Here is a 24,034-nt window from a genome sequence, read left to right on the forward strand (position 1 = left end):
CAGCAGTTAGTAAAAAGACAAGCTGACATTTGACCTCTTCCTTTGAACAGACAGCAAATGTGTCAAGATAAAATCAAGATTTAATGGCATCTTTATTGCTCATTCGCTTTCTGAATGAACAGAACACCTGCTCCTTTCCAGCCGAAATTCACTCCAGATGGGACTAGCTGGTGCTAATAATAGCTGACCTAATAACATTTTACTGGCAATTGGGAGTGGGCCAGTAGATTATCCGAGGCCTGTGGTGGATTATTCCTTTATGTAAAAGACTCACAATCCTCGATAGGGTTAATACCCTTAGGATTTGTAAGAATGAATGGACCTTAGTTGCAGTTTCCAAACTTTTTCATGCAGCATGGGCCATTAGAGGGAAATAATTATCCAAACATCGAATAACCCTTTTTTATTACTCTTTTTAATGATGGTGTTAATATTTTTATTGTTTTTAAAACACCGATTTAATGTTATAAAAAATGCAATCTAGTTCCACGTTTTAAGCTAAATGCATCCAACGTTCTAGAATGAATAATGATATTTATATGTGTTGTGTGACGATGAAATATCTTTACTATTATAATCTTTCAATAAACTTATGTGAGGACTGAAAACAATGTAGAAACAATGGGTAGTCACAGTGTGCAGAATAGCATATATATACATAGGTAAATTACTTCAGTACAGCTTTTATTAGACTTTTCTGGTTATGGAAATATGAAGAAGTTTCAAGTCAAAAGTGTAATCAGTGGCCAATGAGAATTTGGATGTGAAATGATGTCTGCTACAGCACCTATTGATGGTACATTGGCCTTTAACTTGACGTGCAAGACATCACGATGTGTGTTAAGGTAAATTAATTGCTTGTAAGGTCAGGGCCTTGTGTGTACATTGTGTAAATGTAAAAAGTGTACCCATCCAATTTGGTCACATCATTTTACTTTGGTATAGTACAAGTGCCAAAGTATGCAAGGTGATCAACTATCCTAGTATGGCCATAAGGATGGAGTATAGACAAGTCCAACAATACCTTTGAAGGTGTCTATGGTTATGACATAAGTGGAACCAACTGTTTGCATATTATGTAGCATGCATGCATAGGCTCATGCTAGTGGTGAAGCCTACATGGTGTACCATGAAGCTCGTGTAAAAAGTGCACTTAATAAATGTTTTCTGTTGGCATGTGATGGTCAGGTGTGGAACACAGATGCTACAAACCTATTTTACCTGTCATTTTAGATTCATCCAGGGCAAGCGAAAGAGAAGGGGCACCCTTTAGTGTTGTCATAGCTCGTAACGGTGGTTCCGGATATGACAGCACATACATTGAGGGCCCCGCTGATTAGATGAATGTGTGGAGTGCCATGGAGGACACAAGCTTAACTACATCTTCATCTGAGTCTTCCTTCGGTGGACACTCCCAAGTTGAGGTGGACCCCACAGCATAAGTGCCACCTTCATCCTCGTCCCCCACCCCCAGGTCCTTTGCTACCCTTAATGTTTTCCACCAACCAGCTGGCCGGCTCGCTCCCCTAAGAGGGGAGCCATCTCCTTTGCTGGAGATACCTCAACCCCTGCCCCTCTTACCTCTATTGACCTGAGTGAGGAGTCTATTGACCATGTCTGTGGGTCAGACGGCACTCTTGAGTGCATCCAGTTTCAAGGCAGGCAGCTGACACAGATGGTGGTCTACCTGGAAAGCGTCCACAGTGTTATGTCTGGCCTACAGAGGTCTTTTCAGGCTCTGGCCTCCTCACTCAAAGCAGCTTTTCACTCATCCAACTTTCTGCCCCATCCCCTTCCCCATCCTCATCCAAATTCCCTATTCCCATACCTGTCCCAAGCACATCCGCACATCCGCACACACACACACTTGTTCAGACCAAAGCACCACACACACACAAAAGCCGCATTAATAATACATGCATGCAGCCACTCACCCCCCCTTACCACCACCAACATACTCCCAGATACCACACCACAGCAACAGACACAGACCTCTCCACAACACCCAACAATCACAAAGACATCATAGCAACAGCCACTGACACCTCCACAACACACAAAAATCATACGGACACCACAGCAATAGCCAAAGACTGATCCACAACAGCCACCATCCATACAGACCCTACACCAACAGCCACAGAACCCTCCACAACACCAAGCACATTCACATCCCAGAAATTTAAGAAGCACAAACGCTCACAGTCACCCACACAACAGATACATACAGAACCCACAGAAGATACAGCACACACACCTCTCACTTCCATTCCCTCTACCTCCCAAACCCAACACCCTCTCGAACGTCTTGCCCATTTTCCCTGTTAAGATGTCTTGTTTACCCTTGACCTTTTCGCTGTGCCAACCACCCTGTCTGAAAGTTAAAAAAAATCTTCAAAACCCCAACCCATCCCCAGCACATCACAATCCACCCCAGGGAAATAAAGTTTCCTCCCCAGTAAACCCAGCCATACCCCGCAGCAGATCAAGAAAACCCCTCCCAAACCCCAACCCATCCTTTCCACATTTTAATCCACCCCTAGAAAATCTAATCCCCACACCCCATAAACCCAGCCATACCCCTGAGAAGACTAAGAAAACCCCTCCTAAAACCAAACGTATCCCTTCCACATCCCAAACTACCCCTGGAAATCCTCATCCCCACCCCCCAAATGCAGCCATACCCCAAAGAAGAAAAACAACCCTGCCACAACCAAACCCACTCCTCCCCAAGCCAGAGTTCAGTAATGGACTGGCTGTTGGCCTTTCTATGCATTATATTTTTTATCCATTGAATAAACAGTTTCATAGTTTGGAAGACATTAGTCCTGCCATTACTTTTCTACTGATTGGATGTTATTGTACAGTTAGTGATGTGTGAGTATAGTTGTCTTTGTTTAATCCTTTATTGCTGATTGATTTGAAGTGGATATTATGATTTGACCTTGGACCCAATGCTGTCTTACATAGGACAAGGGGAAATGTTGAATGGATGTCTATGTGGGATGAGATCCAATTGGAGCTGGCATTGCATTTGGTGTTATATTATATGGAAAATATTTCAGCTGGCCCGGGCTAATGTCAATATCATTTAAGTTACACTTCTTCCTGTGATTTAGGTTGGAAATGTGTTTAATGTGTTCAAATTAGATATCTGGTTATCTACACATGGAGGGTGTTAAATTGCCATACCTTTGTGGACATTTGTATTGACATGTGTCCATTTTCCTGTAACTTACACCTACTTTTTTTAGACATGTGACAAAAGCTGTTAGTGCTGTGTTTTCTTTCATGATTCAGAAAAGGGGGTGGTGATGAACAGAGTATCTGAATTAAGCAGACCACTCTTACCCAGTCCAAAGATCAGGGCTTGATCTATCACCGTTTTTTAGCTCACTGCACCATCCTAGCTCAGAACCTGGCTACATGCAAATTAGTCTGTTCCTGTCCCAGTGCATGATGGGAACAGGGCAAACCAAACTACCAAGCCAATTCTTATACTGGGAAGGATCAAGCTTCCGGGGACCGGTTTCTGGCATTTCAGCCGTCATCGGCCCGGCTTGCTTGAAACCTGATGGTGCAGTGAGCAAGAGACTCATTTCTGAGTATACCCTACCACACCTATAGTGGCCAAAAACGATTCAGAAAAGGGGGTGGTGACGAACAGAGTGTCTGAATTAAGCAGACCACTCTAACCCAGTCCAAAGATCAGGGTTTGATCCATCACCGTTTTTTAGCTCACTGCACCATCCCAGCTCAGAACCTGGCTACATGCAAATTAGTCTGTTCCTGTCCCAGTGCATGATGGGAACAAGGCAAACCAAACTACCAAGCCAATTCTTATACTGGGAAGGAAACAAGCTTCCGGGGACAGGTTTCTGGCATTTCAGCCGTCGTCAGCCCGGCTTGCTTGAATCCTGATGGTGCAGTGAGCAAGGGACTCATGTCTAAGTATACCCTGCCACACCTATAGTGGCCAAAAACGATTCAGAAAAGAGGGTAGTGATGAACAGAGTGTCTGAATTAAGCATACCACTCTTACCCAGTCCAAAGATCAGGGCTTGATCCATCACCGTTTTTTTGCTCACTTCACCATCCCAGCTCAGAACCTGGCTACATGCAAATGATTCTGTTCCTGTCCCAGTGCATGATGGGAACAAGGCAAACCAAACTACCAAGCCAATTCTTATACTGGGAAGGAAACAAGCTTCCCGGGACTGGTTTCTGCCATTTCAGCCATCGTCGGCCCGGCTTGCTTGAATCCTGATGGTGCAGTGAGCAAGGGACTCATGTCTGAGTATACCCTGCCACACCTATAGTGGCCAAAAACGATTCAGAAAAGAGGGTAGTGATGAACAGAGTGTCTGAATTAAGCATACCACTATTACCCAGTCCAAAGATCAGGGCTTGATCCATCACTGTTTATTAGCTCACTGCACCATCCCAGCTCAGAACCTGGCTACATGCAAATGAGTCTGTTCCTGTCCCAGTGCATGATGGGAACAGGGCAAACCAAACTACCAAGCCAATTCCTATACTGGGAAGGAAACAAGCTTCCGAGGACCGGTTTCCAGCATTTCAGCCGTCGTCGGCCAGGCTTGCTTGAATCCTGATGGTGCAGTGAGCAAGGGACTCATGTCTGAGTATACCCTGCCACACCTATAGTGGCCAAAAACGATTCAGAAAAGGGGGTGGTGATGAACAGAGTGTCTGAATTAAGCAGACCACTCTTACCCAGTCCAAAGATCAGGGCTTGATCCATCACCGTTTTTTAGCTCACTGCACCATCCCAGCTCAGAACCTGGCTACATGCAAATTAGTCTGTTCCTGTCCCAGTGCATGATGGGAACGGGGCAAACTAACCTTCCAAGCCAATTCTTATACTGGAAAGGAAACAAGCTTCCGGGAACCGGTTTCTGGCATTTCAGGAACGTCGGCCAGGCTTGCTTGAATTCTGATGGTGCAGTGAGCAAGGTACTCATGTCTGAGTATACCTTGCCACACCTATAGTGGCCAAAAACGATTCAGAAAAGGGGGTGGTGATGAACAGAGTGTCTGAATTAAGCAGACCACTCTTACCCAGTCCAAAGATCAGGGCTTGATCCATCACCGTTTTTTAGCTCACTCCACCACCCCAGCTCAGAACCTGGCTACATGCAAATTAGACTGTTCCTGTCCCAGTGCATGATGGGAACAGGGCAAACCAAACTACCAAGCCAGTTCTTATACTGGGAAGGAAACAAGCTTCCGGGGACCGGTTTCTGGCATTTCAGCCGTCGTCGGCCCGGCTTGCTTGAATCCTGATGGTGCAGTGAGCAAGGGACTCATGTCTGAGTATACCCTGCCACATCTATAGTGGCCAAAAACGATTCAGAAAAGAGGGTGGTGATGAACAGAGTGTCTGAATTAAGCAGACCACTCTTACCCAGTCCAAAGATCAGGGCTTGATCCATCACCGTTTTTTAGCTCATTGCACCATCCCAGCTCAGAACCTGGCTACATGCAAATTAGTCTGTTCCTGTCCCAGTGCATGATGGGAACAGGGCAAACTAAACTTCCAAGCCAATTCTTATACTGGGAAGGAAACAAGCTTCGGGGAACCGGTTTCTGGCATTTCAGCCGCGTCGGCCCGGCCTGCTTGAATCCTGATGGTGCAGTGAGCAAGGGACTCATGTCTGAGTATACCCTGCCACACCTATAGTGGCCAAAAACGATTCAGAAAAGAGGGTGGTGATGAACAGAGTGTCTGAATTAAGCAGACCACTCTTACCCATTCCAAAGATCAGGGCTTGATCCATCACCGTTTTTTAGCTCACTGCACCATCCCAGCTCAGAACCTGGCTACATGCAAATTAGACTGTTCCTGTCCCAGTGCATGATGGGAACAGGGCAAACCAAACTACCAAGCCAATTCTTATACTGGGAAGGAAACAAGCTTCCGGGGACCGGTTTATGGCATTTCAGCCGTCGTCGGCCCGGCTTGCTTGAATCCTGATGGTGCAGTGAGCAAGGGACTCATGTCTGAGTATACCCTGCCACACCTATAGTGGCCAAAAACGATTCAGAAAAGGGGGTGGTGATGAACAGAGTGTCTGAATTAAGCAGACCACTCTTACCCAGTCCAAAGATCAGGGTTTGATCCATCACCGTTTTTTGCTCACAGCACCATCCCAGCTCAGAACCTGGCTACATGCAAATTAGTCTGTTCCTGTCCCAGTGCATGATGGGAACAGGGCAAACCAAACTACCAAGCCAATTCTTATACTGGGAAGGAAACAAGCTTCCGGGGACCGGTTTCTGGCATTTCAGCCGTCGTCGGCCCGGCTTGATTGAATCCTGATGGTGCAGTGAGCAAGGGACTCATGTCTGAGTATACCCTGCCACACCTATAGTGGCCAAAAACGATTCAGAAAAGGGGGTGGTGATGAACAGAGTGTCTGAATTAAGCAGACCACTCTTACCCAGTCCAAATATCAGGGTTTGATCCATCACCGTTTTTTTGCTCACAGCACCATCCCAGCTCAGAACCTGGCTACATGCAAATTAGTCTGTTCCTGTCCCAGTGCATGATGGGAACAGGGCAAACCAAACTACCAAGCCAATTCTTATACTGGGAAGGAAACAAGCTTCCGGGAACCGGTTTCTGGCATTTCAGCCTTCGTCGGCCCGGCTTGCTTGAATCCTGATGGTGCAGTGAGCAAGGGACTCATGTCTGAGTATACCCTGCCACACCTATAGTGGCCAAAAACGATTCAGAAAAGGGGGTGGTGATGAACAGAGTGTCTGAATTAAGCAGACCACTCTTACCCAGTCCAAAGATCAGGGCTTGATCCATCACCGTTTTTTAGCTCACTGCACCATCCCAGCTCAGAACCTGGATACATGCAAATTAGTCTGTTCCTGTCCCAGTGCATGATGGGAACAGGGCAAACTAAACTACAGAGCCAATTCTTGTACTGGGAAGGAAGCAAGCTTCCGGGGACCGGTTTCTGGCATTTCAGCCTTCGTTGGCCCGGCTTGCTTGAATCCTGATGGTGCAGTGAGCAAGGGACTCATGTCTGAGTATACCCTGCCACACCTATAGTGGCCAAAAACGATTCAGAAAAGGGGCTGGTGATGAACAGAGTGTCTGAATTAAGCAGACCACTCTTACCCAGTCCAAAGATCAGGGCTTGATCCATCACCGTTTTTTAGCTCACTGCACCATACCAGCTCAGAACCTGGCTACATGCAAATTAGTCTGTTCCTGTTGCAGTGCATGATGGGAACAGGGCAAACTAAACTTCCAAGCCAATTCTTATACTGGGAAGGAAACAAGCTTCGGGTAACCGGTTTCTTTCATTTCAGCCGCGTCGGCCCGGCTTGCTTGAATCCTGATGGTGCAGTGAGCAAGGGACTCATGTCTGAGTATACCCTGCCACACCTATAGTGGCCAAAAACGATTCAGAAAAAGGGGTGGTGATGAACAGAGTGTCTTAATTAAGCAGACCACTCTTACCCAGTCCAAAGATCAGGGCTTGATCCATCACCGTTTTTTAGCTCACTGCACCATCCCAGCTCAAAACCTGGCTACATGCAAATTAGACTGTTCCTGTCCCAGTGCATGATGGGAACAGGGCAAACCAAACTACCAAGCCAATTCTTATACTGGGAAGGAAACAAGCTTCCGGGGACCGGTTTATGGCATTTCAGCCGTCGTCGGCCCGGCTTGCTTGAATCCTGATGGTGCAGTGAGCAAGGGACTCATGTCTGAGTATACCCTGCCACACCTATAGTGGCCAAAAACGATTCAGAAAAGGGGGTGGTGATGAACAGAGTGTCTGAATTAAGCAGACCACTCTTACCCAGTCCAAAGATCAGGGTTTGATCCATCACCGTTTTTTTTGCTCACAGCACCATCCCAGCTCAGAACCTGGCTACATGCAAATTAGTCTGTTCCTGTCCCAGTGCATGATGGGAACAGGGCAAACCAAACTACCAAGCCAATTCTTATACTGGGAAGGAAACAATCTTCCGGGAACTGGTTTCTGGCATTTTAGCCATCGTCGGCCCGGCTTGCTTTAATCCTGATGGTGCAGTGAGCAAGGGACTCATGTCTGAGTATACCCTGCCACACCTATAGTGCCCAAAAACGATTCAGAAAAGGGGGTGGTGATGAACAGAGTGTCTTAATTAAGCAGACCACTCTTACCCAGTCCAAAGATCAGGGCTTGATCCATCACCGTTTTCTAGCTCACTGCACCATCCCAGTTCAGAACCTGGCTACATGCAAATTAGACTGTTCCTGTCCCAGTGCATGATGGGAACAGGGCAAACCAAACTACCAAGCCAATTCTTATACTGGGAAGGAAACAAGCTTCCGGGGACCAGTTTATGGCATTTCAGACGTCATCGGCCCGGCTTGCTTGAATCCTGATGGTGCAGTGAGCAAGGGACTCATGTCTGAGTATACCCTGCCACACCTATAGTGGCCAAAAACGATTCAGAAAAGGGGGTGGTGATGAACAGAGTGTCTGAATTAAGCAGACCACTCTTACCCAGTCCAAAGATCAGGGTTTGATCTATCACCGTTTTTTTGCTCACAGCACCATCCCAGCTCAGAACCTGGCTACATGCAAATTAGTCTGTTCCTGTCCCAGTGCCTGATGGGAACAGGGCAAACCAAACTACCAAGCCAATTCTTATACTGGGAAGGAAACAAGCTTCCGGGAACTGGCTTCTGGCATTTCAGCCGTCGTCGGCCCAGCTTGCTTGAATCCTGATGGTGCAGTGAGCAAGGGACTCATGTCTGAGTATACCCTGCCACACCTATAGTGGCCAAAAACGATTCAGAAAAGGGGGTGGTGATGAACAGAGTGTCTGAATTAAGCAGACCACTCTTACCCAGTCCAAACATCAGGGCTTGATCCATCACCGTTTTTTAGCTCACTGCACCATCCCAGCTCAGAACCTGGCTACATGCAAATTAGTCTGTTCCTGTCCCAGTGCATGATGGGAACAGGGCAAACCAAACTACCAAGCCAATTCTTATACTGGGAAGGAAACAAGCTTCCGGGAACCGGTTTCTGGCATTTCAGCCTTCGTCGGCCCGGCTTGCTTGAATCCTGATGGTGCAGTGAGCAAGGGACTCATGTCTGAGTATACCCTGCCACACCTATAGTGGCCAAAAACGATTCAGAAAAGGGGGTGGTGATGAACAGAGTGTCTGAATTAAGCAGACCACTCTTACCCAGTCCAAAGATCAGGGCTTGATCCATCACCGTTTTTTAGCTCACTGCACCATCCCAGCTCAGAACCTGGATACATGCAAATTAGTCTGTTCCTGTCCCAGTGCATGATGGGAACAGGGCAAACCAAACTACCAAGCCAATTCTTATACTGGGAAGGAAACAAGCTTCCGGGGACCGGTTTATGGCATTTCAGCCGTCGTCGGCCCGGCTTGCTTGAATCCTGATGGTGCAGTGAGCAAGGGACTCATGTTTGAATATACCCTGCCACACCTATAGTGGCCAAAAACGATTCAGAAAAGGGGGTGGTGATGAACAGAGTGTCTGAATTAAGCATACCACTCTTACCCAGTCCAAAGATCGAGGCTTGATCCATCACCGTTTTTTAGCTCACTGCACCATCCCAGCTCAGAACCTGGCTACATGCAAATTAGTCTGTTCCTGTCCCAGTGCATGATGGGAACAGGGCAAACTAAACTACAGAGCCAATTCTTGTACTGGGAAGGAAGCAAGCTTCCGGGGACCGGTTTCTGGCATTTCAGCCTTCGTTGGCCCGGCTTGCTTGAATCCTGATGGTGCAGTGAGCAAGGGACTCATGTCTGAGTATACCCTGCCACACCTATAGTGGCCAAAAACGATTCAGAAAAGGGGCTGGTGATGAACAGAGTGTCTGAATTAAGCAGACCACTCTTACCCAGTCCAAAGATCAGGGCTTGATCCATCACCGTTTTTTAGCTCACTGCACCATACCAGCTCAGAACCTGGCTACATGCAAATTAGTCTGTTCCTGTTGCAGTGCATGATGGGAACAGGGCAAACTAAACTTCCAAGCCAATTCTTATACTGGGAAGGAAACAAGCTTCGGGTAACCGGTTTCTTTCATTTCAGCCGCGTCGGCCCGGCTTGCTTGAATCCTGATGGTGCAGTGAGCAAGGGACTCATGTCTGAGTATACCCTGCCACACCTATAGTGGCCAAAAACGATTCAGAAAAAGGGGTGGTGATGAACAGAGTGTCTTAATTAAGCAGACCACTCTTACCCAGTCCAAAGATCAGGGCTTGATCCATCACCGTTTTTTAGCTCACTGCACCATCCCAGCTCAAAACCTGGCTACATGCAAATTAGACTGTTCCTGTCCCAGTGCATGATGGGAACAGGGCAAACCAAACTACCAAGCCAATTCTTATACTGGGAAGGAAACAAGCTTCCGGGGACCGGTTTATGGCATTTCAGCCGTCGTCGGCCCGGCTTGCTTGAATCCTGATGGTGCAGTGAGCAAGGGACTCATGTCTGAGTATACCCTGCCACACCTATAGTGGCCAAAAACGATTCAGAAAAGGGGGTGGTGATGAACAGAGTGTCTGAATTAAGCAGACCACTCTTACCCAGTCCAAAGATCAGGGTTTGATCCATCACCGTTTTTTTTGCTCACAGCACCATCCCAGCTCAGAACCTGGCTACATGCAAATTAGTCTGTTCCTGTCCCAGTGCATGATGGGAACAGGGCAAACCAAACTACCAAGCCAATTCTTATACTGGGAAGGAAACAATCTTCCGGGAACTGGTTTCTGGCATTTTAGCCATCGTCGGCCCGGCTTGCTTTAATCCTGATGGTGCAGTGAGCAAGGGACTCATGTCTGAGTATACCCTGCCACACCTATAGTGCCCAAAAACGATTCAGAAAAGGGGGTGGTGATGAACAGAGTGTCTTAATTAAGCAGACCACTCTTACCCAGTCCAAAGATCAGGGCTTGATCCATCACCGTTTTCTAGCTCACTGCACCATCCCAGTTCAGAACCTGGCTACATGCAAATTAGACTGTTCCTGTCCCAGTGCATGATGGGAACAGGGCAAACCAAACTACCAAGCCAATTCTTATACTGGGAAGGAAACAAGCTTCCGGGGACCAGTTTATGGCATTTCAGACGTCATCGGCCCGGCTTGCTTGAATCCTGATGGTGCAGTGAGCAAGGGACTCATGTCTGAGTATACCCTGCCACACCTATAGTGGCCAAAAACGATTCAGAAAAGGGGGTGGTGATGAACAGAGTGTCTGAATTAAGCAGACCACTCTTACCCAGTCCAAAGATCAGGGTTTGATCTATCACCGTTTTTTTGCTCACAGCACCATCCCAGCTCAGAACCTGGCTACATGCAAATTAGTCTGTTCCTGTCCCAGTGCCTGATGGGAACAGGGCAAACCAAACTACCAAGCCAATTCTTATACTGGGAAGGAAACAAGCTTCCGGGAACTGGCTTCTGGCATTTCAGCCGTCGTCGGTCCAGCTTGCTTGAATCCTGATGGTGCAGTGAGCAAGGGACTCATGTCTGAGTATACCCTGCCACACCTATAGTGGCCAAAAACGATTCAGAAAAGGGGGTGGTGATGAACAGAGTGTCTGAATTAAGCAGACCACTCTTACCCAGTCCAAACATCAGGGCTTGATCCATCACCGTTTTTTAGCTCACTGCACCATCCCAGCTCAGAACCTGGCTACATGCAAATTAGTCTGTTCCTGTCCCAGTGCATGACGGGAACAGGGCAAACCAAACTACCAAGTCAATTCTTATACTGGGAAGGAAACAAGCTTCCGGGGACCGGTTTCTGGCATTTCAGCCGTCGTCGGCCCGGCTTGCTTGAATCCTGATGGTGCAGTGAGCAAGGGACTCATGTCTGAGTATACCCTGCCACACCTATAGAGGCCAAAAACGATTCAGAAAAGGGGGTGGTGATGAACAGAGTGTCTGAATTAAGCAGACCACTCTTACCCAGTCCAAAGATCAGGGCTTGATCCATCACCGTTTTTTAGCTCACTGCACCATCCCAGCTCAGAACCTCGCTACATGCAAATTAGTCTGTTCCTGTCCCAGTGCATGATGGGAACAGGGCAAACCAAACTACCAAGCCAATTCTTATACTGGGAAGGAAACAAGCTTCCGGGGACCGGTTTCTGGCATTACAGCCGTCGTCTGCCCGGCTTGCTTGAATCCTGATGGTGCAGTGAGCAAGGGACTCATGTCTGAGTATACCCTGCCACCCCTATAGTGCCCAAAAACGATTCAGAAAAGGGGGTGGTGATGAACAGAGTGTCTTAATTAAGCAGACCACTCTTACCCAGTCCAAAGATCAGGGCTTGATCCATCATCGTTTTCTAGCTCACTGCACCATCCCAGCTCAGAACCTGGCTACATGCAAATTAGACTGTTCCTGTCCCAGTGCATGATGGGAACAGGGCAAACCAAACTACCAAGCCAATTCTTATACTGGGAAGGAAACAAGCTTCCGGGGACCAGTTTATGGCATTTCAGACGTCATCGGCCCGGCTTGCTTGAATCCTGATGGTGCAGTGAGCAAGGGACTCATGTCTGAGTATACCCTGCCACACCTATAGTGGCCAAAAACGATTCAGAAAAGGGGGTGGTGATGAACAGAGTGTCTGAATTAAGCAGACCACTCTTACCCAGTCCAAAGATCAGGGTTTGATCTATCACCGTTTTTTTGCTCACAGCACCATCCCAGCTCAGAACCTGGCTACATGCAAATTAGTCTGTTCCTGTCCCAGTGCCTGATGGGAACAGGGCAAACCAAACTACCAAGCCAATTCTTATACTGGGAAGGAAACAAGCTTCCGGGAACTGGCTTCTGGCATTTCAGCCGTCGTCGGCCCAGCTTGCTTGAATCCTGATGGTGCAGTGAGCAAGGGACTCATGTCTGAGTATACCCTGCCACACCTATAGTGGCCAAAAACGATTCAGAAAAGGGGGTGGTGATGAACAGAGTGTCTGAATTAAGCAGACCACTCTTACCCAGTCCAAACATCAGGGCTTGATCCATCACCGTTTTTTAGCTCACTGCACCATCCCAGCTCAGAACCTGGCTACATGCAAATTAGTCTGTTCCTGTCCCAGTGCATGACGGGAACAGGGCAAACCAAACTACCAAGTCAATTCTTATACTGGGAAGGAAACAAGCTTCCGGGGACCGGTTTCTGGCATTTCAGCCGTCGTCGGCCCGGCTTGCTTGAATCCTGATGGTGCAGTGAGCAAGGGACTCATGTCTGAGTATACCCTGCCACACCTATAGAGGCCAAAAACGATTCAGAAAAGGGGGTGGTGATGAACAGAGTGTCTGAATTAAGCAGACCACTCTTACCCAGTCCAAAGATCAGGGCTTGATCCATCACCGTTTTTTAGCTCACTGCACCATCCCAGCTCAGAACCTCGCTACATGCAAATTAGTCTGTTCCTGTCCCAGTGCATGATGGGAACAGGGCAAACCAAACTACCAAGCCAATTCTTATACTGGGAAGGAAACAAGCTTCCGGGGACCGGTTTCTGGCATTACAGCCGTCGTCTGCCCGGCTTGCTTGAATCCTGATGGTGCAGTGAGCAAGGGACTCATGTCTGAGTATACCCTGCCACCCCTATAGTGCCCAAAAACGATTCAGAAAAGAGGGTGGTGATGAACAGAGTGTCTTAATTAAGCAGACCACTCTTACCCAGTCCAAAGATCAGGGCTTGATCCATCATCGTTTTCTAGCTCACTGCACCATCCCAGCTCAGAACCTGGATACATGCAAATTAGTCTGTTCCTGTCCCAGTGCATGATGGGAACAGGGCAAACCAAACTACCAAGCCAATTCTTATACTGGGAAGGAAACAAGCTTCCGGGGACCGGTTTATGGCATTTCAGCCGTCGTCGGCCCGGCTTGCTTGAATCCTGATGGTGCAGTGAGTAAGGGACTCATGTCTGAGTATACCCTGCCACACCTATAGTGGCCAAAAACGATTCAGAAAAAGGGGTGGTGATGAACAGAGTGTCTGAATTAAGCAGACCACACTTACCCAGTCCAAAGATCAGGGTTTGATCCATCACCGTTTATTTGCTCACAGCACCATCCCAGCTCAGAACCTGGCTACATGCAAATTAGTCTGTTCCTGTCCCAGTGCATGATGGGAACAGGGCAAACCAAACTACCAAGCCAATTCTTATACTGGGAAGGAAACAAGCTTCCGGGAACCGGTTTCTGGCATTTCAGCCGTCGTCGGCCCGGCTTGCTTGAATCCTGATGGTGCAGTGAGCAAGGGACTCGTGTCTGAGTATACCCTGCCAAACCTATAGTGGCCAAAAACGATTCAGAAAAGGGGGTAGTGATGAACAGAGTGTCTGAATTAAGCAGGCCACTCTTACCCAGTCCAAAGATCAGGGCTTGATCCATCGCCGTTTTTTAGCTCACTGCACCATCCCAGCTCAGAACCTGGCTACATGCAAATTAGTCTGTTCCGGTCCCAGTGCATGATGGGAACAGGGCAAACCAAACTGCCAAGCCAATTCTTATACTGGGAAGGAAACAAGCTTCCGGGAACCGTTTTCTGGCATTTCAGCCGTCATCGGCCCGGCTTCGGTGAATCCTGATGGTGCAGTGAGCAAGGGACTCATGTATGAGAATACCCTGCCACACCTATAGTGGCCAAAAACGATTCAGAAAAAGGGGTGGTGATGAACAGAGTGTCTGAATTAAGCAGACAACTCTTACCCAGTCCAAAGATCAGGGCTTGCTCCATCACCGTTTTTTAGCTCACTGCACCATCCCAACTCAGAACCTGGCTACATGCAAATTAGTCTGTTCCTGTCCCAGTGCATGATGGGAACAGGGCAAACCAAACTACCAAGCCAATTCTTATACTGGGAAGGAAACAAACTTCCGGGGACCGGTTTCTGGCATTTCAGCCGTCGTCGGCCCGGCTTGCTTGAATCCTGATGGTGCAGTGAGCAAGGCACTCATGTCTGAGTATACCCTGACACACCTATAGTGGCCAAAAACGATTCAGAAAAGGGGGTGGTGATGAACAGATTGTCTGAATTAAGCAGACCACTCTTACCCAGTCCAAAGATCAGGGCTTGATCCATCACCGTTTTTTAGCTCACTGCACCATCCCAGCTCAGAACCTGGCTACATGCAAATTAGTCTGTTCCTGTCCCAGTGCATGATGGGAACAGGGCAAACCAAACTACCAAGCCAATTCTTATACTGGGAAGGAAACAAGCTTCCGGGGACCGTTTTCTGGCATTTAAGCCGTCGTCGGCCCGGCTTGCTTGAATCCTGATGGTGCAGTGAGCAAGGGACTCATGTCTGAGTATACCCTGCCCCACCTATAGTGACCAAAAACGATTCAGAAAAGGGGGTGGTGATGAACAGAGTGTCTGAATTAAGCAGACCACTCTTACCCAGTCCAAAGATCAGGGCTTGATCCATCACCATTTTTTAGCTCAATGCACCATCCCAGCTCAGAACCTGGCTACATGCAAATTAGTCTGTTCCGTTCCTAGTGCATGATGGGAACAGGGCAAACCAAACTACCAAGCCAATTCTTATACTGGGAAGGAAACAAGCTTCTGGGAACCGGTTTCTGGCATTTCAGCCGTCGTCGGCCCGGCTTGCTTGAATCCTGATGGTGCAGTGAGCAAGGGACTCATGTCTGAGTATACCCTGTCACACCTACAGTGGCCAAAAACGATTCAGAAAAAGGGGTGGTGATGAACAGAGTGTCTGAATTAAGCAGACAACTCTTACCCAGTCCAAAGATCAGGGCTTGATCCATCACCGTTTTTTAGCTCACTGCACCATCCCAGCTCAGAACCTGGCTACATGCAAATTAGTCTGTTCCTGTCCCAGTGCATGATGGGAACAGGACAAACCAAACTACCAAGCCAATTCTTATACTGGGAAGGAAACAAGCTTCCGGGGACCGGTTCCTGGCATTTCAGCCGTCGTCGGCCCGGCTTGCTTGAATCCTGATGGTGCAGTGAGCAAGGGACTCATGTCTGAGTATATCCTGCCACACCTATAGTGCCCAAAAACGATTCAGAAAAGGGGGTGGTGATGAGTAGAGTGTCTTAATTAAGCAGACCACTCTTACCCAGTCCAAAGATCAGGGCTTGATCCATCATCGTTTTCTAGCTCACTGCACCATCCCAGCTCAGAACCTGCCTACATGCAAATTAGTCTGTTCCTGTCCCAGTGCATGATGGGAACAGGGCAAACCAAACTACCAAGCCAATTCTTATACTGGGAAGGAAACAAGCTTCCGGGGACCGGTTTCTGGCATTTCAGCCGTCGTCGGCCCGGCTTGCTTGAATCCTGATGGTGCAGTGAGCAAGGGACTCATGTCTGAGTATACCCTGCCACACCTATAGTGGCCAAAAACGATTCAGAAAAGGGGGTGGTGATGAACAGAGTGTCTGAATTAAGCAGACCACTCTTACCCAGTCCAAAGATCAGGGCTTGATCCATCACCGTTTTTTAGCTCACTGCACCATCCCAGCTCAGAACCTGGCTACATGCAAATTAGTCTGTTCCTGTCCCAGTGCATGATGGGAACAGGACAAACCAAACTACCAAGCCAATTCTTATACTGGGAAGGAAACAAGCTTCCGGGGACCGGGGACCGGTTCCTGGCATTTCAGCCGTCGTCGGCCCGGCTTGCTTGAATCCTGATGGTGCAGTGAGCAAGGGACTCATGTCTGAGTATACCCTGCCACACCTATAGTGCCCAAAAACGATTCAGAAAAGGGGGTGGTGATGAACAGAGTGTCTTAATTAAGCAGACCACTCTTACCCAGTCCAAAGATCAGGGCTTGATCCATCATCGTTTTCTAGCTCACTGCACCATCCCAGCTCAGAACCTGGATACATGCAAATTAGTCTGTTCCTGTCCCAGTGCATGATGGGAACAGGGCAAACCAAACTACCAAGCCAATTCTTATACTGGGAAGGAAACAAGCTTCCGGGGACCGGTTTATGGCATTTCAGCCGTCGTCGGCCCGGCTTGCTTGAATCCTGATGGTGCAGTGAGCAAGGGACTCATGTCTGAGTATACCCTGCCACACCTATAGTGGCCAAAAACGATTCAGAAAAGGGGGTGGTGATGAACAGAGTGTCTGAATTAGGCAGACCACACTTACCCAGTCCAAAGATCAGGGTTTGATCCATCACTGTTTTTTTGCTCACAGCACCATCCCAGCTCAGAACCTGGCTACATGCAAATTAGTCTGTTCCTGTCCCAGTGCATGATGGGAACAGGGCAAACCAAACTACCAAGCCAATTCTTATACTGGGAAGGAAACAAGCTTCCGGGAACCGGTTTCTGGCATTTCAGCCGTCGTCGGCCCGGCTTGCTTGAATCCTGATGGTGCAGTGAGCAAGGGACTCGTGTCTGAGTATACCCTGCCACACCTATAGTGGTCAAAAATGATTCAGAAAAGGGGGTGGTGATGAACAGAGTGTCTGAATTAAGCAGACCACTCTTACCCAGTCCAAAGATCAGGGCTTGATCCATCACCGTTTTTTAGCTCATTGCACCATCCCAGCTCAGAACCTGGCTACCTGCAAATTAGTCTGTTCCTGTCCCAGTGCATGATTGGAACAGGGCAAACCAAACTACCAAGCCAATTCTTATACTGGGAAGGAAACAAGCTTCCGGGGACCGGTTTCTGGCATTTCAGCCGTCGTCGGCCCGGCTTGCTTGAATCCTGATGGTGCAGTGAGCAAGGGACTCATGTCTGAGTATACCCTGCCACACCTATAGTGGCCAAAAACGATTCAGAAAAGGGGGTGGTGATGAACAGAGTGTCTTAATTAAGCAGACCACTCTTACCCAGTCCAAAGATCAGGGCTTGATCCATCATCGTTTTCTAGCTCACTGCACCATCCCAGCTCAGAACCTGGATACATGCAAATTAGTCTGTTCCTGTCCCAGTGCATGATGGGAACAGGGCAAACCAAACTACCAAGCCAATTCTTATACTGGGAAGGAAACAAGCTTCCGGGGACCGGTTTATGGCATTTCAGCCGTCTTCGGCCCGGCTTGCTTGAATCCTGATGGTGCAGTGAGCAAGGGACTCATGTCTGAGTATACCCTGCCACACCTATAGTGGCCAAAAACGATTCAGAAAAGGGGGTGGTGATGAACAGAGTGTCTGAATTAAGCAGACCACACTTACCCAGTCCAAAGATCAGGGTTTTATCCATCACCGTTTTTTTGCTCACAGCACCATCCCAGCTCAGAACCTGGCTACATGCAAATTAGTCTGTTCCTGTCCCAGTGCATGATGGGAACAGGGCAAACCAAACTACCAAGCCAATTCTTATACTGGGAAGGAAACAAGCTTCCGGGAACCGTTTTCTGGCATTTCAGCCGTCGTCGGCCCGGCTTGCTTGAATCCTGATGGTGCAGTGAGCAAGGGAATCGTGTCTGAGTATACCCTGCCACACCTATAGTGGCCAAAAACGATTCAGAAAAGGGGGTAGTGATGAACAGAGTGTCTGAATTAAGCAGGCCACTCTTACCCAGTCCAAAGATCAGGGCTTGATCCATCACCGTTTTTTAGCTCACTTCACCATCCCAGCTCAGAACCTGGCTAAATGCAAATTAGTCTGTTCCGGTCCCAGTGCATGATGGGAACAGGGCAAACCAAACTGCCAAGCTAATTCTTATACTGGGAAGGAAACAAGCTTCCGGGAACCGGTTTCTGGCATTTCAGCCGTCATCGGCCCGGCTTGCGTGAATCCTGATGGTGCAGTGAGCAAGGGACTCATGTATGAGAATACCCTGCCACACCTATAGTGGCCAAAAATGATTCAGAAAAAGGAGTGGTGATGAACAGAGTGTCTGAATTAAGCAGACAACTCTTACCCAGTCCAAAGATCAGGGCTTGCTCCATCACCGTTTTTTAGCTCACTGCACCATCCCAACTCAGAACCTGGCTACATGCAAATTAGTCTGTTCCTGTCCCAGTGCATGATGGGAACAGGGCAAACCAAACTACCAAGCCAATTCTTATACTGGGAAGGAAACAAACTTCCGGGGACCGGTTTCTGGCATTTCAGCCGTCGTCGGCCCGGCTTGCTTGAATCCTGATGGTGCAGTGAGCAAGGCACTCATGTCTGAATATACCCTGACACACCAATAGTGGCCAAAAACGATTCAGAAAAGGGGGTGGTGATGATCAGATTGTCTGAATTAAGCAGACCACTCTTACCCAGTCCAAAGATCAGGGCTTGATCCATCACCGTTTTTTAGCTCACTGCACCATCCCAGCTCAGAACCTGGCTACATGCAAATTAGTCTGTTCCTGTCCCAGTGCATGATGGGAACAGGGCAAACCAAACTACCAAGCCAATTCTTATACTGGGAAGGAAACAAGCTTCTGGGAACCGGTTTCTTGCATTTCAGCCGTCGTCGGCCCGGCTTGCTTGAATCCTGATGGTGCAGTGAGCAAGGGACTCATGTCTGAGTATACCCTGCCACACCTATAGTGGCCAAAAACGATTCAGAAAAAGGGGTGGTGATGAACAGAGTGTCTGAATTAAGCAGACAACTCTTACCCAGTCCAAAGATCAGGGCTTGATCCATCGCCGTTTTTTAGCTCACTGCACCATCCCAGCTCAGAACCTGGCTACATGCAAATTAGTCTGTTCCGGTCCCAGTGCATGATGGGAACAGGGCAAACCAAACTGCCAAGCCAATTCTTATACTGGGAAGGAAACAAGCTTCCGGGAACCGGTTTCTGGCATTTCAGCCATCATCGGCCCGGCTTGGGTGAATCCTGATGGTGCAGTGAGCAAGGGACTCATGTATGAGAATACCCTGCCACACCTATAGTGGCCAAAAACGATTCAGAAAAAGGGGTGGTGATGAACAGAGTGTCTGAATTAAGCAGACAACTCTTACCCAGTCCAAAGATCAGGGCTTGCTCCATCACCGTTTTTTAGCTCACTGCACCATCCCAACTCAGAACCTGGCTACATGCAAATTAGTCTGTTCCTGTCCCAGTGCATGATGGGAACAGGGCAAACCAAACTACCAAGCCAATTCTTATACTGGGAAGGAAACAAACTTCCGGGGACCGGTTTCTGGCATTTCAGCCGTCGTCGGCCCGGCTTGCTTGAATCCTGATGGTGCAGTGAACAAGGCACTCATGTCTGAGTATACCCTGACACACCTATAGTGGCCAAAAACGATTCAGAAAAGGGGGTGGTGATGAACAGATTGTCTGAATTAAGCAGACCACTCTTACCCAGTCCAAAGATCAGGGCTTGATCCATCACCGTTTTTTAGCTCACTGCACCATCCCAGCTCAGAACCTGGCTACATGCAAATTAGTCTGTTCCTGTCCCAGTGCATGATGGGAACAGGGCAAACCAAACTACCAAGCCAATTCTTATACTGGGAAGGAAACAAGCTTCCGGGGACCGTTTTCTGGCATTTAAGCCGTCGTCGGCCCGGCTTGCTTGAATCCTGATGGTGCAGTGAGCAAGGGACTCATGTCTGAGTATACCCTGCCCCACCTATAGTGACCAAAAACGATTCAGAAAAGGGGGTGGTGATGAACAGAGTGTCTGAATTAAGCAGACCACTCTTACCCAGTCCAAAGATCAGGGCTTGATCCATCACCATTTTTTAGCTCAATGCACCATCCCAGCTCAGAACCTGGCTACATGCAAATTAGTCTGTTCCGTTCCTAGTGCATGATGGGAACAGGGCAAACCAAACTACCAAGCCAATTCTTATACTGGGAAGGAAACAAGCTTCTGGGAACCGGTTTCTGGCATTTCAGCCGTCGTCGGCCCGGCTTGCTTGAATCCTGATGGTGCAGTGAGCAAGGGACTCATGTCTGAGTATACCCTGTCACACCTACAGTGGCCAAAAACGATTCAGAAAAAGGGGTGGTGATGAACAGAGTGTCTGAATTAAGCAGACAACTCTTACCCAGTCCAAAGATCAGGGCTTGATCCATCACCGTTTTTTAGCTCACTGCACCATCCCAGCTCAGAACCTGGCTACATGCAAATTAGTCTGTTCCTGTCCCAGTGCATGATGGGAACAGGACAAACCAAACTACCAAGCCAATTCTTATACTGGGAAGGAAACAAGCTTCCGGGGACCGGTTCCTGGCATTTCAGCCGTCGTCGGCCCGGCTTGCTTGAATCCTGATGGTGCAGTGAGCAAGGGACTCATGTCTGAGTATATCCTGCCACACCTATAGTGCCCAAAAACGATTCAGAAAAGGGGGTGGTGATGAGTAGAGTGTCTTAATTAAGCAGACCACTCTTACCCAGTCCAAAGATCAGGGCTTGATCCATCACCGTTTTTTAGCTCACTGCACCATCCCAGCTCAGAACCTGGCTACATGCAAATTAGTCTGTTCCTGTCCCAGTGCATGATGGGAACAGGACAAACCAAACTACCAAGCCAATTCTTATACTGGGAAGGAAACAAGCTTCCGGGGACCGGTTCCTGGCATTTCAGCCGTCGTCGGCCCGGCTTGCTTGAATCCTGATGGTGCAGTGAGCAAGGGACTCATGTCTGAGTATACCCTGCCACACCTATAGTGCCCAAAAACGATTCAGAAAAGGTGGGTGGTGATGAACAGAGTGTCTTAATTAAGCAGACCACTCTTACCCAGTCCAAAGATCAGGGCTTGATCCATCATCGTTTTCTAGCTCACTGCACCATCCCAGCTCAGAACCTGGATACATGCAAATTAGTCTGTTCCTGTCCCAGTGCATGATGGGAACAGGGCAAACCAAACTACCAAGCCAATTCTTATACTGGGAAGGAAACAAGCTTCCGGGGACCGGTTTATGGCATTTCAGCCGTCGTCGGCCCGGCTTGCTTGAATCCTGATGGTGCAGTGAGCAAGGGACTCATGTCTGAGTATACCCTGCCACACCTATAGTGGCCAAAAACGATTCAGAAAAGGGGGTGGTGATGAACAGAGTGTCTGAATTAGGCAGACCACACTTACCCAGTCCAAAGATCAGGGTTTGATCCATCACTGTTTTTTTGCTCACAGCACCATCCCAGCTCAGAACCTGGCTACATGCAAATTAGTCTGTTCCTGTCCCAGTGCATGATGGGAACAGGGCAAACCAAACTACCAAGCCAATTCTTATACTGGGAAGGAAACAAGCTTCCGGGAACCGGTTTCTGGCATTTCAGCCGTCGTCGGCCCGGCTTGCTTGAATCCTGATGGTGCAGTGAGCAAGGGACTCGTGTCTGAGTATACCCTGCCACACCTATAGTGGTCAAAAATGATTCAGAAAAGGGGGTGGTGATGAACAGAGTGTCTGAATTAAGCAGACCACTCTTACCCAGTCCAAAGATCAGGGTTTGATCCATCACCGTTTTTTAGCTCATTGCACCATCCCAGCTCAGAACCTGGCTACCTGCAAATTAGTCTGTTCCTGTCCCAGTGCATGATTGGAACAGGGCAAACCAAACTACCAAGCCAATTCTTATACTGGGAAGGAAACAAGCTTCCGGGGACCGGTTTCTGGCATTTCAGCCGTCGTCGGCCCGGCTTGCTTGAATCCTGATGGTGCAGTGAGCAAGGGACTCATGTCTGAGTATACCCTGCCACACCTATAGTGGCCAAAAACGATTCAGAAAAGGGGGTGGTGATGAACAGAGTGTCTTAATTAAGCAGACCACTCTTACCCAGTCCAAAGATCAGGGCTTGATCCATCATCGTTTTCTAGCTCACTGCACCATCCCAGCTCAGAACCTGGATACATGCAAATTAGTCTGTTCCTGTCCCAGTGCATGATGGGAACAGGGCAAACCAAACTACCAAGCCAATTCTTATACTGGGAAGGAAACAAGCTTCCGGGGACCGGTTTATGGCATTTCAGCCGTCTTCGGCCCGGCTTGCTTGAATCCTGATGGTGCAGTGAGCAAAGGACTCATGTCTGAGTATACCCTGCCACACCTATAGTGGCCAAAAACGATTCAGAAAAGGGGGTGGTGATGAACAGAGTGTCTGAATTAAGCAGACCACACTTACCCAGTCCAAAGATCAGGGTTTGATCCATCACCGTTTTTTTGCTCACAGCACCATCCCAGCTCAGAACCTGGCTACATGCAAATTAGTCTGTTCCTGTCCCAGTGCATGATGGGAACAGGGCAAACCAAACTACCAAGCCAATTCTTATACTGGGAAGGAAACAAGCTTCCGGGAACCGTTTTCTGGCATTTCAGCCGTCGTCGGCCCGGCTTGCTTGAATCCTGATGGTGCAGTGAGCAAGGGACTCGTGTCTGAGTATACCCTGCCACACCAATAGTGGCCAAAAACGATTCAGAAAAGGGGGTGGTGATGAACAGATTGTCTGAATTAAGCAGACCACTCTTACCATGTCCAAAGATCAGGGCTTGATCCATCACCGTTTTTTAGCTCACTGCACCATCCCAGCTCAGAACCTGGCTACATGCAAATTAGTCTGTTCCTGTCCCAGTGCATGATGGGAACAGGGCAAACCAAACTACCAAGCCAATTCTTATACTGGGAAGGAAACAAGCTTCTGGGAACCGGTTTCTTGCATTTCAGCCGTCGTCGGCCCGGCTTGCTTGAATCCTGATGGTGCAGTGAGCAAGGGACTCATGTCTGAGTATACCCTGCCACACCTATAGTGGCCAAAAACGATTCAGAAAAAGGGGTGGTGATGAACAGAGTGTCTGAATTAAGCAGACAACTCTTACCCAGTCCAAAGATCAGGGCTTGATCCATCACCGTTTTTTAGCTCACTGCACCATCCCAACTCAGAACCTGGCTACATGCAAATTAGTCTGTTCCTGTCCCAGTGCATGATGGGAACAGGGCAAACGAAACTACCAAGCAAATTCTTATACTGGGAAGGAAACAAACTTCTGGGGACCGTTTTATGGCATTTAAGCCGTCGCCGGCCCGGCTTGCTTGAATCCTGATGGTGCAGTGAGCAAGGGACTCATGTCTGAGTATACCCTG

This window comes from Lissotriton vulgaris, chromosome 9, assembly GCF_964263255.1.
Source record: "Lissotriton vulgaris chromosome 9, aLisVul1.2, whole genome shotgun sequence".
NCBI classification, from domain to species: domain Eukaryota; kingdom Metazoa; phylum Chordata; class Amphibia; order Caudata; family Salamandridae; genus Lissotriton; species Lissotriton vulgaris.